At 41.3% G+C, this 16,278-nt stretch overlaps 1 long non-coding RNA gene across 2 annotated transcripts; it reads right to left on the minus strand.

The window, feature by feature from the left end:
• Positions 1-913: 913 nt before the first annotated feature.
• LOC119849672 lies at positions 914-11,404 on the minus strand. 2 transcript variants are annotated; one of them, XR_006277335.1, is made up of 4 exons: positions 11,303-11,404; positions 11,036-11,150; positions 3,130-3,225; positions 914-2,226 (listed from the first exon to the last, which is right to left on the minus strand). It is a non-coding gene; the product is annotated as an uncharacterized LOC119849672 (long non-coding RNA). The 2 variants fall into 2 exon arrangements; XR_005290526.2 differs by lacking the exon at positions 3,130-3,225 and having other exon boundaries at positions 914-2,239.
• Between the last annotated feature and the right edge of the window lie 4,874 nt (positions 11,405-16,278).

The raw sequence follows: 16,278 nt of genomic DNA on the forward strand, positions 1-16,278 counted from the left end.
CGGGGGCTCAGGAGGGGACACTCACTAGAGTCTGTGACACAGGAGTAGGCTGAGGTGGGATTGGGGAGGTGCAGACTTAATTGCTGGGCAAGGGGTGGGCTGATGTGGGGTGGGGGACACAGAATTACTTTGAATTTTGGAGTTTGGGGAGAAGCTGGGTGCCCTGCACCATCAGGTGAGCAGCCAGCCAGAGCTCCTGCAGCAGTCATCTGATTGTATACATTTGGAAGAGTCAGCAACACTAATCCATAGGAGATGGGCAGGGGGAGCTCAACAATCAAAAGACAGACCAAAAAAACCTACAATTTGCTCCCAAAATCCTGATTTTTTTTTTTAAATCTTATGCTATTGCGGGTGTGACACAGGTTTGGGGAGAATCCCGTCCAGTGCAGGGCAAGTGAGCCCAATCTCTCTTAGGGTATAGGGGTTGGGGCGTACGTAACCTACATCTATGCCTCCTAAGCCTGAGTTAATATATGCATCTTTCTTAGCGAGGTAATAAGGCCTAATGGCCAAAATCACCACTGTACTCACCCCTAATAGGGCAATGCAGTCCAATAGCTAGAGTCAATAGTTTTGCCCCAGTCGGCAGGGCAGTAAAGCCCAGCAGCTACAGTCAGTAAATTTGCCCTGATGAGATAGGGCAATGCAGCCCAATTGCCAGAGTCACTAGATTCATCCCTCTTAGAGGGGCAGTAAGGCTTAGTGGCCACAATCAGTAAATTCACTCCAGTGAGATGGGGCAGTAAGGCCTACCGGCCAGAGTCAGTCGGGATGGGGGCCACCACGCACAAGGAACGGGGGTGGCAGCCTGGGTAGAGAGGTCCGAGCCCTCTCTCCCCACCAGACCCTAGCCCAGGGCCCTAGTGGTGGCAGGGGTGCATGCCACTGAGTCAGCAGGTGGGGAGGGAGGTTCAGATCAAAACACGCTGAATCAAAATTCCAGTTCACTAACCGGGCCCCTATCAAATTCCCCTAGGCTGCTCCGTAAATGCAAGAACTACTTTCACCTACTTCACTGATGGGCAAAAGAGTCATAGGAGGGTACAAGTCACCGCCGCTAACCCCCAAGCCATCACGGTGTATTACTGGATACTGAGGAGGCAGCATTCGTTCCCCTAAGGGCCTGCAACTAGCACGACCCCGCTGGGCCCCTGAAACAGTGTGGCTTAGAATTCCCCCCCCACCTCCAAAGGCATGCAGCTATGAGGCTCAATTTAGCTCAAAAGTTTGACTTGCCCTTTCCCCATGATACCATGGGGCAGGTTCTCACCTGAAACTGAGGTCGGCTTGGTGCAGACAGGGTGTTTCGTGCACCACATGCTGGGTAAATACATGAGAAGAGTCCATCTTCCTAAAACTAACCAAGCTCTTTGTTAAGAGAATATTTTATGGCTTAATCCAGCACCGGTCAACTAAGCTACAGTTTAGGGCCTCGCAACATGAGGCCTTCAAAAAAGAAAAAACTGACTCCATTTCAAATTTTATCAAAATCAGTTGATAAATAAAGAAGATATGGGAAAAAGAAGATTCTCTCCAAATACAGACATTTTCATTCAAATATGACAAAAATAATATACACATCTGGCTACACAAATACTCATACCCTACCCTGACCCATCACTAATTGTTCATTATTGATAGGTGGGAGGTCAGGAGTGAGGGGAAAAAAAAATAATTACACTTGTAAAATTAGTATTTCTAAAAGTAAGTCTGCTATCAGTCTCCTAAGGCAGCATTTTCTTGGCCAGCTGCTACTGGTAAAATTGTGACGACCATGCCTTCATAATTTATTTAAATAAATAAACAATCAATCTCCTTGCTGATAAAAAATTGGGAAAAATGTGAGGTCGGAGACGGCATTGTCGTGAAGCCATCCTGCCAAGCTCATGCTCATACGGGTCTTGTCCTAGGAGTGACGTCATGTATAGCATCCCCCTGGGCTGGTAATAGCCGGAAGGCCACCATCTTTCGTTTACGGTCCAGCACGCTCAGTCGTATATTGCTTTCACTCCTGTTTTTCTTAAGCGGTAGCGTGTTTTCTTCTTTTGATCTGTACATACATACAATTGTGTGTTTTAGTGCGCACGCTGCTTTCTGCTTCATGCCCTCTCCATGCATCACATGACTGAGTTTGCAGGTGATCGTTTTATGGACTTGGGTCGAATGGATCTTCAGGAAGATAAATTTGTGTTGGCTTCCCACCGTCAGTTTTGGGAATCTTCACTGTATTTTTATACTATGCAAAAAAAAAAAAAATCTCAACAATTCATTGTTTCATAGTGAAAGTTAAATTGGAATAAACATTTGTAAATATATTTTATGGATAAACTTTGTATTTCCCTAACAAAATTAATCAAATGTTTTTTCATTTATTCATGCCACATGCACACAGATTAGCTTTCGGGTGGTGTCTTCCAAGCTCTTCCCATCTGAAAACCGTGCTCCTCTCTCCAAGTTCCATGCAGGTTGCTACACTGGAGCAGGACTGTCAGAGCTGTTTATGGCTTCCCAGTTCTGAGGGTCATTCTGCATTAGTACTATCCTGACTTGAATTAGAGCAACCTAATGACCTTACATCAGTTAAATATTGGTGCAGTAGAGCAGAGCTCCATCTGCCCCTCCTCAACCCAGACACCCTTTTTTGCCCCCTGCATATCCCTAATAGAGGAACGGAGGGAAGGTGGCTAGCGCAGGGATGGAGGCATTCTCAGCGGGCCATTTACTGCCAGAATCCAGCTCCTTTTGCCACCTGAGCAGCACAGAGAATGTGAGAATCTGGTCTATTATTTTCATTACAATCCCAAGGATGGAAGAGCATTCTCTTTGCTTTTCAACAACTTGTAGATCAGTTCACCCAACATAAATAAAAGTGGCAGATAGTGTAGTGCCTGCTTCAGTACCCTATAAGGAGAGAATGAGTTTTAGCTGGCAACTTCATCGTAACCTTGAGCAAAGATGAGATATATGGTATCAATGTTTGCTCTTAAGTTGTCCCAAGCTCTGACTTGTTGCTGATTTCAAGTTGACTTTCAAATCTTTGTCTACTGTTAACAGCTGTTCAGTGAGCTCATGCTTCCTAAGAGGTATTATCAGTAGACTATACTGCCCAGTGTGAATACCACTTACAAGTCTGATGGCCAAATCCTGACTTCAATGGGAGTTCTGCTACTGATGCGGTTGGGACCAGGTTCAAGCCCAAAGGTTCTGCTATCAATTGTCAGGCTACAATTGGTTAAAAAATAAAGTTTAGTGAAAGGATTTAAAATTATTTTATTTCAAATGATCACGTGGTTCCACTCAGCTTCCATTTTGTGAAGTGTAAATATAATGAGATTCTACTTCTCATCGCTAACAAAGTTCTGTACATTCTTTGCCTCCCCACGTTGGGCATTTTACATAGCACATGGCAATGGAAGTCAGAAAAGATACCAACTTCTCCATGAATAGATGTCGGAACTTTCATAGCATACCACTGAACAACTAGTTTATATAGTAGCTGGTAAAGACGACTTGACATTAGAATCCCCAGCTAACAGAATGGTATAAAACAGAACATTCCTTTCATAGTGCTTCCTAAGACCCCAGTCCTGAACTGAGATCCACAATGACATCAAGAGGCCTTCACATGGATTCAGGGGATTGACATGAACAGAGTCCAGTGCAGGAGCAGGGGACTATTTCTATAAAACTGAAGTCCACAGAGCTGTGGCAGGAATCTGATATTCCTTGTATACTAAAAAGAAAGCTGAGCATCCTATTATACAGGTTATTTACTGTGGCAAAGTGATGCTCAAATATTATATGTTTCAGAACTTGATCCTAAAATTAAGTCAGAGATTAGGACCATCAATGAATCTTCATCTGCCTTTGCTTTGTAGTGACATGTTACCCATCTATTTTTCTTTTGTTCTCAGCTCCCTGATTTTAATGACTGCTAAAATAATGGTAACTTACATAGTACACTTCTAGATAGTGAGTTACTTTCCAATATATCTCATCTCACATTATTCACACTAGTCTAGCCACCCAAAGAAGCTTCTAGGATAGATAAAGCAACACAAGAATGCTAGTACTCTGTAGCTTGATGTTATTCATGTCAGGGGCAGCACTGCCAGGAGACATGGTCACACTGAGACAGATATATTCCCCAAGAATATGCAATTTGAGTGTATCTTCAGGCATTGGAAGGTGGTGGGTGTAAATGTTTTGCATTTCCATCTCACTCACACATGAAGGTCAAGTGTTATAGAAAGTCACACTTGTTAAAAGCATGCATTTATTTCCATCTGCTCAGTCTAACTGCAAAGAAAATGCTTTGCACCAAACAAGTCACTCTCACTGGAAAGGAGTGCAGAAGGTATTGTGTAAGCCAGTCTAACATGATTCATGCTGATGAGGGTAAATATAATAGCATTGTGATGTGTATAAAAACCCACAAATATTGGTAAATAAGTCTATTTTCTTTGTTTAAACTGAGGTTGCTGGTTGCACCAAGCAAGCTGCAGATAGTGTAGCACCACTTCTGGGCCGAGAAACGAGCATTGAGTGGTGGGACTACATTGTAATGCAGTCTTGGAATGGTGAGCTGTGGCTGCAGAACTTCCACATGCACTTCCTGGATTGTTGTACCCAACCCTCCAGTACAGGGACACCAGAAGTAAGTGGTATCACACTGTGGAAATCTGCAATGAATCTGGTCAGTGGGAAATCATTTTGGAGTTGAAAAATCCACTGGGAGGGCTGTTGTCATGCAAGTGTTCAGGACCTTTAATAGTTTCCTGCTACACAGAACTATGAGTCTTGGCAATGGCAGGATGTAGTGGATGGATTTATAGCAATGGGGTTTCTGAACTGCAGTGGAGCCACAGACAGCCTGCATATCCAATAGAAGGCATGCATATCACATAACCCTCTGTTACCATCTTGCCACAAAGTACATCAACTGGAAGGGCTACTTTTCTATGTTTATACAAGAACTGGTGGATCACCAGGGACATTTCACCAGCATCAGTGTTGGCTGGTCAGGTAAGGTGCATGATGCTTTCATCTTTAAGAAGACAGGACTGTTCAGAAAGCTGCAAGCAGGGACTTTCTTTCCTGACCTGCAGATTACTGTTGGGAATGGTGAAATGTCAATAGTGATCCTACCCCTTGCTCATGAACCTGTACTGTGGCCACTTTGACAAAGAAAGATTCAACTATCAGCTTAGCAAGTGCAGAATGACAGTTGAATGTGCTTTTGGTAGATAGAAGTGATGATGTCATTGTTTACTCACAGAATTGGATCCCAGAGAGAAAAACCAAAACCAAATCATCTCATTAGTTATAGCTGCCCACTGTATCCTGTATAATATCTGTGAATCTAAGGGGGAAAGTTGCTGCCAGGTGGAAGTGGAGTAACTGTCTGCTGAGTTTGAACAGACACAAGGGTTATTAGAAGAGCTCTACACTACTTGGAAGCTGGTGTTACAATGTCCGTGTAATGGGAAGCAGGGGACAAATTTAAGTGTAGACACATGCTCAACTAGGTCAATGCAAGGTTACTTACGTTAACCTAACTTTGTAGTGAGACCAGGCCTTACAACTTCTCTGCTCTCTCTGTAAAATTACTCAGTACTGTTTAGCCTTCTTGAGCTAATACTCTTCCAAATACAGGGTCTTCTATGTGAGAGCTGCACATTGCTACCGCAGCTTTAAATTACAGCTAGAAATGCTTTTACAGTGAATAGAGGCGGAGAACGGAAGGCAAAATAACTTTAAATTGTTGGAGGTTAGAAGCTAAAGACCAAGAAAATTCAGCTCATTCCCATAAAGTGAGTGACACATTCCACTTGATCCATACTCATTCTTGTTCTGGAGTGAAAGAGAGCTTTCCTAGAGCAGACTGGGTGTAGGAGAGACCTTGCAGTGGGTGTGGCCAACCTCTCTTGAATCCCCCAGAATTCCAGAAGCAACAACCTACAAAGCCTACAAATTCAAGGTGAGAAGATTTTTCTTTGTTTAAAAAATAGTTTATTATGTAAAAATATTCAAGTACTGGTGATGGAAAATGAGCACTGAAGAGTAAGAATCTCCTTTAGAATTTCCATTGAGACTTAAAGGAATTGGTGTGATGACATTTTAGAAAACAATCAATAGGGAAAAGAAGTGAGAAGGGAAAATGAACACAGATGAAACTAAGAAATGCTCTTTTACTTAATGCATCATTACAAATATTGGTTATGGTATTCTGGATGCAACAAGAATCCTCCTCTACCTGGAATAACTTAAAATGAATTGTCCTGTGTTGGTTACTACGAAATGTAGCAGCCCTCTCTTATAGGAGTAATTTTATCATTTTAAAGTGATTTTTATTTCCCTTACATATATTTTCCAGGAACTCTGCACATTTGGATTTTCCAATAACCTTTTTGTCAAAGAGACAACCTAAATCTAACCTAATTCCTTCTGAGTTTGTTGACTGAAGTTCCCAGACAGTAAGAGATTAGCAGCAGATGTTTTGGCTTTTGAGGCCAAAGATTCTCCTCCTCCTCTGGACACACCCTCTGTCTCAGCCATTTACAGTAGTAATAGCAAAGGCAGTATATAGAAACCTGCCTCATCTCTAGGAGTAAAGGGCCACTGATAGCATGGGGTTGAACCAGTGTACACAGAAGCACAATGTCCAAAACCCAGCCAAGATACAAATTAAGCTTTCTTGGAGGAAAATTAGAGTGCAGAGAAGGGATTTGATATAATGGGTCACAATTTCACTTACCTAATGACACTAAATTTCAACAGAAGGATCTTATGGTCTGGAAATCCTTGTCAGACCTCAGATAGTGCTTACAGGCAGCTTTGCTTGCTGTCATTAGTGAATGCTGACAGCATACAGGTTACTAAAAGTTGGGCATGCTATAACAGATCATGTATGCTGCCATGCTAGAAGCAGAGTGCCACTAGTGATATCTAAAATTAAGAAAGAATGCTTGTGATGACACAAAGTCAGTGAAATTAAGGGTCATTTCACTCATCTCGCTGCAAGGTGATACAATACAAATAGACTCTCAGAACAATTGGTGACTCTCGGGGTGTAACACCCCAAGCCACTGTTCATCTTAATAGCCTGATTACATACACGTGATTGTGGATAAATATTGAGAACCTTGAATGAATGCCTGAACTCTACACAATTAACTCCTCGCAGGCTATTTGGTTCACTTGAAGAAGATTGTGAATGGCAATTCATTATTTCTAAAGATGCATCCACAAGCAGCAGCAGCGAAAATTCTCAGAATCTCATTTCTTGGGAAGGGATTGTAAAGTGTAGACATATGAAAGCAACACCTTGGATAACAGGATTAGCTACTAGGAAACATTCCTGGGGTAGGCAAAAACCCAAATGTCACCCTGATAAGAAGACTGCTTTACATTGACTTAAAATGGGCAGGAACTGCACAGCAAAGTCTTCCTTAAAGGTGAACTGTAATGAAAAGAAATCATATTACCCTTTATTGCTCCTTTCTTAAGAATCAGAAAGGAAGACAGACATTTTGTTTAAGAATCTTTCTTATTTCACATTAATAATATTATGTCTTTACTTCTGGATTTTCTGGAAAATGTAAGAGACTAGAGAACAGAAATGGGAAAGTGACACACAACTACTCAGATACCACAGCAACTGTCAAAATAATAGGCTGAAATCTGAGTTGCAGTTTTCCCCAGACTTAACGAGGGGATATGGCGTTCCTAATTCCCAGCGTTCCCAGACTACTAACATGAAACCTGCCGGTTTTCACTGAAGGCTGTACAAACAGAGTGCCCTAGATACAAGGGCTTTATTAAATCTGTTTGGGGTACCTTAATTGTGCATTTCCATGTATTCCACTCTTTTTATGGGTGTGCTAGCTAGAACCTTGACTTTTAGTTTCTGGTTTTCAGACAAATATTTTTGTACTGAATTGAGTATATGAGGAGCATCATACAGCTTCCTGCTACATTTAGCAGGACTCCATTTTATACACACAAAGTACAGTGAAAAGAAGTCTGTTTTGTAGCATTGCTTCTAAGCAGGGATTCCCACCTTTTTTAAAAAAAAGATCTTGTAATTACTTCTCAGCCTACAAACCAGTTCTTGATTGGGGGGGTGCACTTTGAAGCTTCTGAAGTCCATTCAGGACCTTTTTAGATATTCATTGCTGTGAGATACATATAAATATGCAGAAATTGCTGTCTATAAGAAGACAACACCAGTTCTGAAGGGATACCCACATTTTTAAAGCTATTAATAATGGCATAGGAGCCATTCATGAAACAGGACCCCACTGTGCTAGGCGTTGTACAAACAGAACAAAAAGACAGTCCCTGCCCCAAAGAGCTTACAATGTAAGTACATCTTTAGCTAGGTCCCCACCCCCATTTTAAGTCATTCATAATCAGTGGTTAACTTTATAAAGTAATTATTTGGTTTTCATTAATTTTTAGGAATGTTTCATTATGTTGCCTTTCTTGGATTAAACGGATGAGTGAAAGGCATATGCTTTAGAGCAAAACTCCAGTATTTAGAGAAATTCCCTCTTACCCACCCCACCTGCCTGAATATAAGCTTTTTGAAGACCATATCAGCATTAGGACTGAATCCTTGTACACTGAAATATGTATTTACTGGAGCAAGTGCTCTCCAAGCCAGGCCAAAAATAGCATTGTTCCCTCATGTGCCAAAGTTTTGTTGCCCTTTAATCACAAAATTGAAGTCTCCTTGGCATTCTAGTCTTGTGAACAGATTCCAACCCTCTTATCAATACAAAAAGGAGAAATAGGGACCCTACGACAACCCAAATGTGGTAGTAGGCTTCTGTTGGGCTCTACTGATGACTAGTGCTTATTTTAGTCATTTGGCCACCTTCCAACTTCAGATAACACTGATCTGAGATGTAAGCATTAGACTCTGCATGTGCTGTTCGAAATAAGCTTCTGAGCATTCTCCCTCCCCCCAGTGTATGGGGCAAGCTCACTGACACTGGTTCTAAAAGAAATTTTAGATCCACTGCACCCAAAGGTGTGGTGTTCCCCAGTTGACCAGTTTTTCCTTAACCAACACTCTCAGGCACCCCCCAAGTTATGCTTTATTCCTACTGTTAGCCTGTTTAAGCCAAAGTATTGTTTAATCCTATCTGGTCACAAGCTCCTGAAGGATAGAACACCAGGCACTGAACCCAGTTGGGCTTGCTGGGTGAACACAATCGATACAGAGTCCTGTAGCCCAGGGCCTGGTCTATGAGTGGGAGAATTACATTATCCCACCCCAGAAGAGGTGAAAGCCCAAGGCTTGATGCCTGAGGAGATGCACTCAGAGAGACCAGAGGTGTAGCTCACCCTGTAACCATGACACATAATTTCAACCTCTCACAGGCAGAAAGCCCTTTCCTCCATGCATGCTGAACTGCACAAGATATAAGAAAATATACTGAAGAGGATGAGCCTGCATTGTCAACCTGTCAATAACTGCCAGTAACACCTCTTATTTCTAGGATAGTACAATGATCAATAAAAAAAACTTTCAGATCCAGCATTAAATAATGGGAAGAGGAAAGACAACCTTGCCATTAAGAAACTGGACTGGGACTCAGAACGAGGCTATATTCCTGCCATTGTGAAAATAAATTCAATAATATTTGTGGGGCACTAGGATAATAGTGACGACCAAACACAGAAAAGCCTCTAAAGAAAGGAGATAAATGTCCCTGTGCAAGTTAAAAAGGACAGGGCCTGATCCAGCCTTTTTCCTACCCATGTTAATTTGCAGCAGGGTCTCTAGGTAGGTGTGAAGACACTCCAGCTGGAGATGGAAAAGTAAAATCCCAACTGCCGGTCTCTTCACATCCCTTTCTTCAGGGCTTGCTTTATTTCCAAAGCTCAAAACCAGCACAAACCAAGTCAAAGAACAAGGTACCAACCATCACCCAGGGCCTTGTGAGTTTCAGCTGGATGAGTAGATGCATTTTTTCCTTTTAGTTGCTTTTCCTGATACTTTGGAGAAACTGACACTAGGGTTTTTCTGATATTGGGTCTCCCCTTTCTACTGCTCCTACCTGAGAGAGAGGAAACCTTATAACTAACTTCCCATAGGTCACATGCTTGCTCCTAGTTATGTGCCAGTGCTGACAACTCTCAGTGCTGTAACAGGTGCACTGGGATGTGTGTGTGTGTGTGCGCGCCTTAGGGCCCAGTACCCTGTTATGTGTTCTTGAGCTATTTATTCACAGGCTTTTGTGTTGCACTCATATCCTGCTTGTCTGAGATATGTCCTCCCTCCTTAAAACTGTTATGGCCCACATTCAACTCACATGCTTTAGATTTAATGTGCTGGCTAAATGAACTGTGGAGACGGAAATCAAATTCCTAGGCAGGGGGTAAGGACCTTTAAATATTTCAATCATTATCACAGCCTGCTGCCACCAGACACAAACAGGACCTCAAACTTGGAAATCAGAGATGACACTAGCTACTGGGTTGGGTTTTTGGTGAGGACATAAGTGGCTACAAATGACACAGGCCTAACACTTCCACTGCTCCTGATACAGATCTATAATGTCCAGACACAGCTTTTGTTTTTAGTTCTCTCTCAGAAGGTCTCCTTGTCTGGCTGATAAACCCCTTTCTGGGGAAGTCACAATTGTCACGCAGCAAAGCACAGTTCAAGTCAAGGAAGATATTAGGGCTTGAAGCCCTCCACTGAAGAAATCCAAACCATACTCATTTATTCCTGAATTTAAGAATATTTTTAAATCTGTGACCTTGCAAGTAGAGGGCATTTTTTTTTAATCTTAACGATTAGGGAAGCATTTCATGGCACACTTTGTAGTCCCTGCCTTGAGAAATTTATATTCCATTATGTTCTATACAGCGCTAAACATACTGCTGATGTTCAAATCCTAAATCCTACAGGAACGCAATATCAATATTTTAGGTTATGCTGATCTTTTTGACCACGCATCATAATCAAAACTGACATTCTAAGAGGCATGCTCTCCTAACATATTAGGCTCCTTACCTTTTAGGTAGTCTTACATTTCTTTCCAGGTTTCACTGGTTCCAGAAGTGTCACTTGACTGATAGAAAGAGCCTTTAAGTTTGTATAAACATACCTATTCTTTGCTTGAAGTCCACTACAATAGAACAGGTACAAAGTTTACAGAATAAGTCAATGTCCTAGCACTAGTTTTAACTTAGCCTTTTATTTGAGGACTAATGATCACTACCCTCTTAAACCATGCCCTTCATGAAAGGCTGCAGTAAGTCACTCAACTGCACTAATTACCTCAGAGAGAATGACAGAAAGATGAAAATACAGAAGTCATCCACAAACTGAAAAACTGGAGCTCATTTTTCTTCACCCCCCACCCCCGCCCTATAAACAGAGTGAATTAAAAGGGTAGTAAAACAGAACCTTGTAAATGCCTACATAAAACCCTTTATGGAAACTAAGCAATGTTACCCTGGGAGAGGGGAGGATCTCCCACAATGCAAGGGAGACAGCCACTTGAATAAAAAGAAAAGGAGTACTTGTGGCACCTTAGAGACTAACAAATTTATTTGAGCATAAGCTTTCGTGAGCTACAGAAATGAGCTGTAGCTCACGAAAGCTTATGCTCAAATAAATTTGTTAGTCTCTAAGATGCCACAAGTCCTCCTTTTCTTTTTGCGAATACAGACTAACACGGCTGCTACTCTGAAACCAGCCACTTGAATGACTCCCTATAGCACAGCTAGAATCCACAGGTTGCTAGTTCTCATCAATCACCTGTGGCTGTTTTCCCATTAGCGCTTATAACTTAATGAAAGTTGGACCTCCTGATTAATTGGAAAAGAGACTTCAAAGGGAAAATTAAGTGTTCCCCATTCCAGTGGGTGGTACAGCTCTTATTACCTAAGGATCACTCTACAATACCGTTAGGGCTTCAGAGCCAGTTTTCAGGACAGAGTCAGCCTCCTTAGCCATTCCTCCCACTCCATCATCCCAGTTTATAAACTCTCCAGATTAACCCAGACCCCACTTTTATAGTAGGTGCCTCACAAAACTCTGCTACAGGGATTTGGTATCTCAGGCAGCTTTTCCTGATGAAGCTTCAGCCACAGTCTCTTGCCTTACAATACATAGTGTTTGTACAACCCTTAAAGTATGAGAGAACTCATGAAGTAAATATGCTTCAATCAGACTTATCAAACAAACCAGGACAAGCCATTTTGTCATGTGTGATTCTGTTTTTGGTGTATACAGTATATGTTTGCTTACCTGCCCATGTGAAAAACTCAGCACTGTGCCATTTGTTTCTCAATCACTAGTGCAAATTAGCAAGGTGCTACAGCATTGCTTCATTTGGTGAGAGAGGGGTAGCTAATTTGGATAGTTATATTTATTGAAGGCTATGGAAAGGGCTAGTCTTCAAAGGAAAATTATTAGTGTTGTAAACCAATGTTGTTGCATCGGTTGGAGCAGTAGCTGAAGATTTGGGTTCAGTTCCTACTGTCACAAAATCCTGTTTGCCTCCAAAACGTGTTTTAGGCCCAGATCCTCCAAGATATTTAGGTGCCTCATTCCCATGATTTCTGGGCACAGATTCTTAAAGGTATTTAGGCACCTAACTCATTCCCATTGAAATAAAATCTGTGCCTCAGTTTCCCATAGTATAAAATGGGGATAATAGTGCTTTTCTTCTTCACAGGGGTGTGGTGAGGTTAGGAACATTAAAGATTGTTCTCAGATACTATGGCGAGGGGGGCAAATAAGTGCCACACACAGATAGACAAAGCCAAAATGAAACCTGACATTTTAACTGTCCTAATTTTATATAGAAAAAAAGAAAGGAAAAGGCAATGAGCTCTCCAAGCAAGTGCTGCTGCATTGTTGAAATCTCACAAACAATACCAAATCTCACCAGCAATCACACACAAGCTGGAGGCTGGGATCCTTGCAAGGGCATGACTGAAAATCATGCTGTGTGTTCACTTTGTGCAGTATAGAAGAAGCAAGGTGCTAAAAGATACATGAATTCCATGCTGTGTCATGAGGTCACTTACACCCTGATCTGGCAAAGACAGCCACTTGTGCCCACATGCAGCCTCAGTGAGTCCAAAGAGGCTCTGGATGGCCACAAGTAGTTTCCTCATTTTTTTTTTCTTTTCAAGATTGGGCTCTTCAGTATTGCTCTATGTGTAAGGTTTTTCTAAAAGCTTTAAATCGAACAGTATTGAGTGCAAAGCTGGTTTAAAAGAGGCAGAAAGTATTCTGTCAAAATACTGAATTTTAAAAAATTGTGATTGCTCAATCTGCCATTTGAAAAACAGCACCCAAACATTTTTGAAAATTTAGTGAAACATTTTTTTAAAGCTAAATCTGGAAAATTTTCCACCAGCTGTAATTTAGGGCAATATAAAACTTATTGAAAAGATGCTGTAAATACCAAATCAAGGGGTATGAGTTCTAACAGAGGTCCAAATCTTGTTAAAACCCAGGGAGCACTTTCCATTCTAGTCTACCAAACAATATATCCCATGAACACAATTGCTATCTGAAAATGTCTGACACTAGGCAAAATTCTCACTCACATTGAGTAGCACCCTGCTATACAAGTTGTCCTGCTGAAGAAAATAGGCATTTTCTACCAAAAAACATAAGGGTGTCAGAATCTTGTCCTTAAATTATGAATTGAGGGGGAGAGAGTACATAAAATCTAAAAATATCGAAGGAGGCCGCTCAGGATACCTCTTGTATGTCTTTCAGCCCAAAATCTCCTGTTTCAAGAGTAATCAGTTAATTACAATAGTCTTCTAAGATTACTGCTACCCTGGCTGTTGCACATGTCTAATTGTTATGTGTATCAAAAATATGAGAGGTGAATGCCACAGTTGCCAACTTTCACATGGTAAATAAGCACCCTGACTTTCACAATAAGCCAAAAATCAAGCTAATCCCCTTTCAAAACAAGGCCAGACCAAGCCAATCCCTAAGAACCCCAACAGTCTATGTGACTAGATCCCCCTGGCCTGCAGTCTGGGACTGCGGTGGACTCACTGGGCACCTCTGAATCTCTCCCACCATTGCCACTGCTTGCCCCCTCTTGCCCCTGCTTGCCAGGAGCCAATCAAAAAAAGAAGCAATAAGCTACAAGCCAAAACTAGCCAACAAGCAACTCACAAGCCAATTAAGCCAAAAACAAGCCCAATTCCTGCGGGTTTTTTTTGCGGGTTTGGCATGTCTGGTGTACGCATCAAAGCCAAACATTGAAATTATCTTAGGGAACACCATCTAAATTATAAAAGCTTTTTTTTAAATGGATTACTAAACTCATTCTGCAGGACTGGGAGCTAGACAAAAGGTCCCATATTAAAGCTCTGACTCATGAAAACATTTAAAAGCATGCTTATGTCCATCCTATGCAGGATAGCACTTAAGCACACACTTAACTTTGAGCCAATGCTTAAAGTTGAGCACACATTTAAGTGCTGTCCTGAATTGGGATACTTTGCTGAATCGTGTACTACGGTAGAGGGGTTCAGAATTCAAGGGCCAGAGTTCAGCCCCTGAAACAGACCCATAATACGTGGCTAAATGCATCTCATAAGTAGCTCATAGTTTGTGTGTTGGGGGAAAGGAGTTAATCTCTAAAGAAATGAATGGAGGTGCTGATGGTGTACACAGACACACCAGGAAATCTCAAGTTTCTGAAGTTCATGGTGAGGCTGTGCAAGCTACAGGCTGGTGTGCACTAGGTGTAAAAGCATTCAGGGTAGTTCTAGAACTGCCACCTGACACAGGCAAAAAGAAAAGGAGTACTTGTGGCACCTTAGAGACTAACAAATTTATTAGAGCATAAGCTTTCGTGAGCTACAGCTCACTTCATCGGATGCATTAATGTAAAGTGAGCTGTAGCTCACGAAAGCTTATGCTCTAATAAATTTGTTAGTCTCTAAGGTGCCACAAGTACTCCTTTTCTTTTTGCGAATACAATATTTTTGGCTGCTACTCTGAAACCAGACACAGGCAGTATCATCTGATTGATAGTATTTGATTCAGCAATTCACTGAGTCAGAAGCAACATTCCTTGAAAGATAAACAGTTGGAAATCCACTGGATGAATGCAGCTGAGTTTGAATGAGTCCATTATTTGGTTAATGAGATCACCATCTTTGGGACAGCAGTGATAAGAGGATAGAAAGGAAGAACTTACTCTTCTTCTTGTGCATGCCTGTCCAGTTGAAGGTGTGTCAGCACTTTCAGTATTAAACTTCCATTTAATAATTTGGCTGTCAAAGTTTAGTCTAGGCTAACATGTCACATCCTGGAAGATCAGGTAGATAATATGATTTATAACCTTTCTTTCTAATACTTTTCTTTAAAAAATAAATGTATTTAAAATAAAGTCTATTTTAAAATAGCATACGTTAGATCAGACTTAAAGTAGCAAATGCCAGAAAATTCATGTTGCCCATTAATTTTTTTCCACTGCTGCAAATTAAAATTGGACTGTGGGTGTTAACATTGAAGTTACTGGCTATAATACCTTTTTAAGACAGATGCTTTGTGCTATTTCAATATAGAGAGCCAGATTCTCCTTTTCTCTAAGGCCCCTTGACACCATTCTGGTGGCGTATTGTATTCTGCCCCACAGTGGGAGCAAACTATATTTACACCTACTTTAAGGCTCCTTTACATTGACCCAGATATTCATATCCGGTATAACTCTAATATGTGTTACAGTGCATGGTCGCCATTCTAATATAGTTGCAAAAGACGGTTTCATGATTTCACTAAAAATTGTTTAACTGACTGCAAGTAAAGATATATCACTTGGCTGGTTATTAAAATATAGTTAATGATTCTGGGCCAAATGTTTAGTTGTAATAGTTGCTTTCCATTTCAACGAATTGTCAGCTATGTGGAGGACAGTAGTGAATTTTTCACATGTTTGACAGTAACATTTTTTGGGCATGAAGAGCATGCTTGGTCATGCTCAGGACTCCCAGCTGAAGCCCTCAATAAAGGAATGTTTTCTGATACATACAAATAACCTCCCTTCCACTGGTAAGCTTCATAATCAGAATTAAAAATGTTCACAATATCCCTTTAAAGAGAAAACAATGGTTGGAAGGAAGCCTGCAGCCTGGACATGTCTAGAGCAGGAAAAGTCCTAGGAAAGAAAAGAAGAAGGAAATGTAGCCCCGGATGCTTCCCATTTTTGGTTTTTCTGATCTGGCAATTAAAGCTGCATTTAAAAAACAAACAAACAAACAAAC

This window comes from Dermochelys coriacea, chromosome 1 (genome assembly GCF_009764565.3).
Source record: "Dermochelys coriacea isolate rDerCor1 chromosome 1, rDerCor1.pri.v4, whole genome shotgun sequence".
NCBI lineage: Eukaryota > Metazoa > Chordata > Testudines > Dermochelyidae > Dermochelys > Dermochelys coriacea.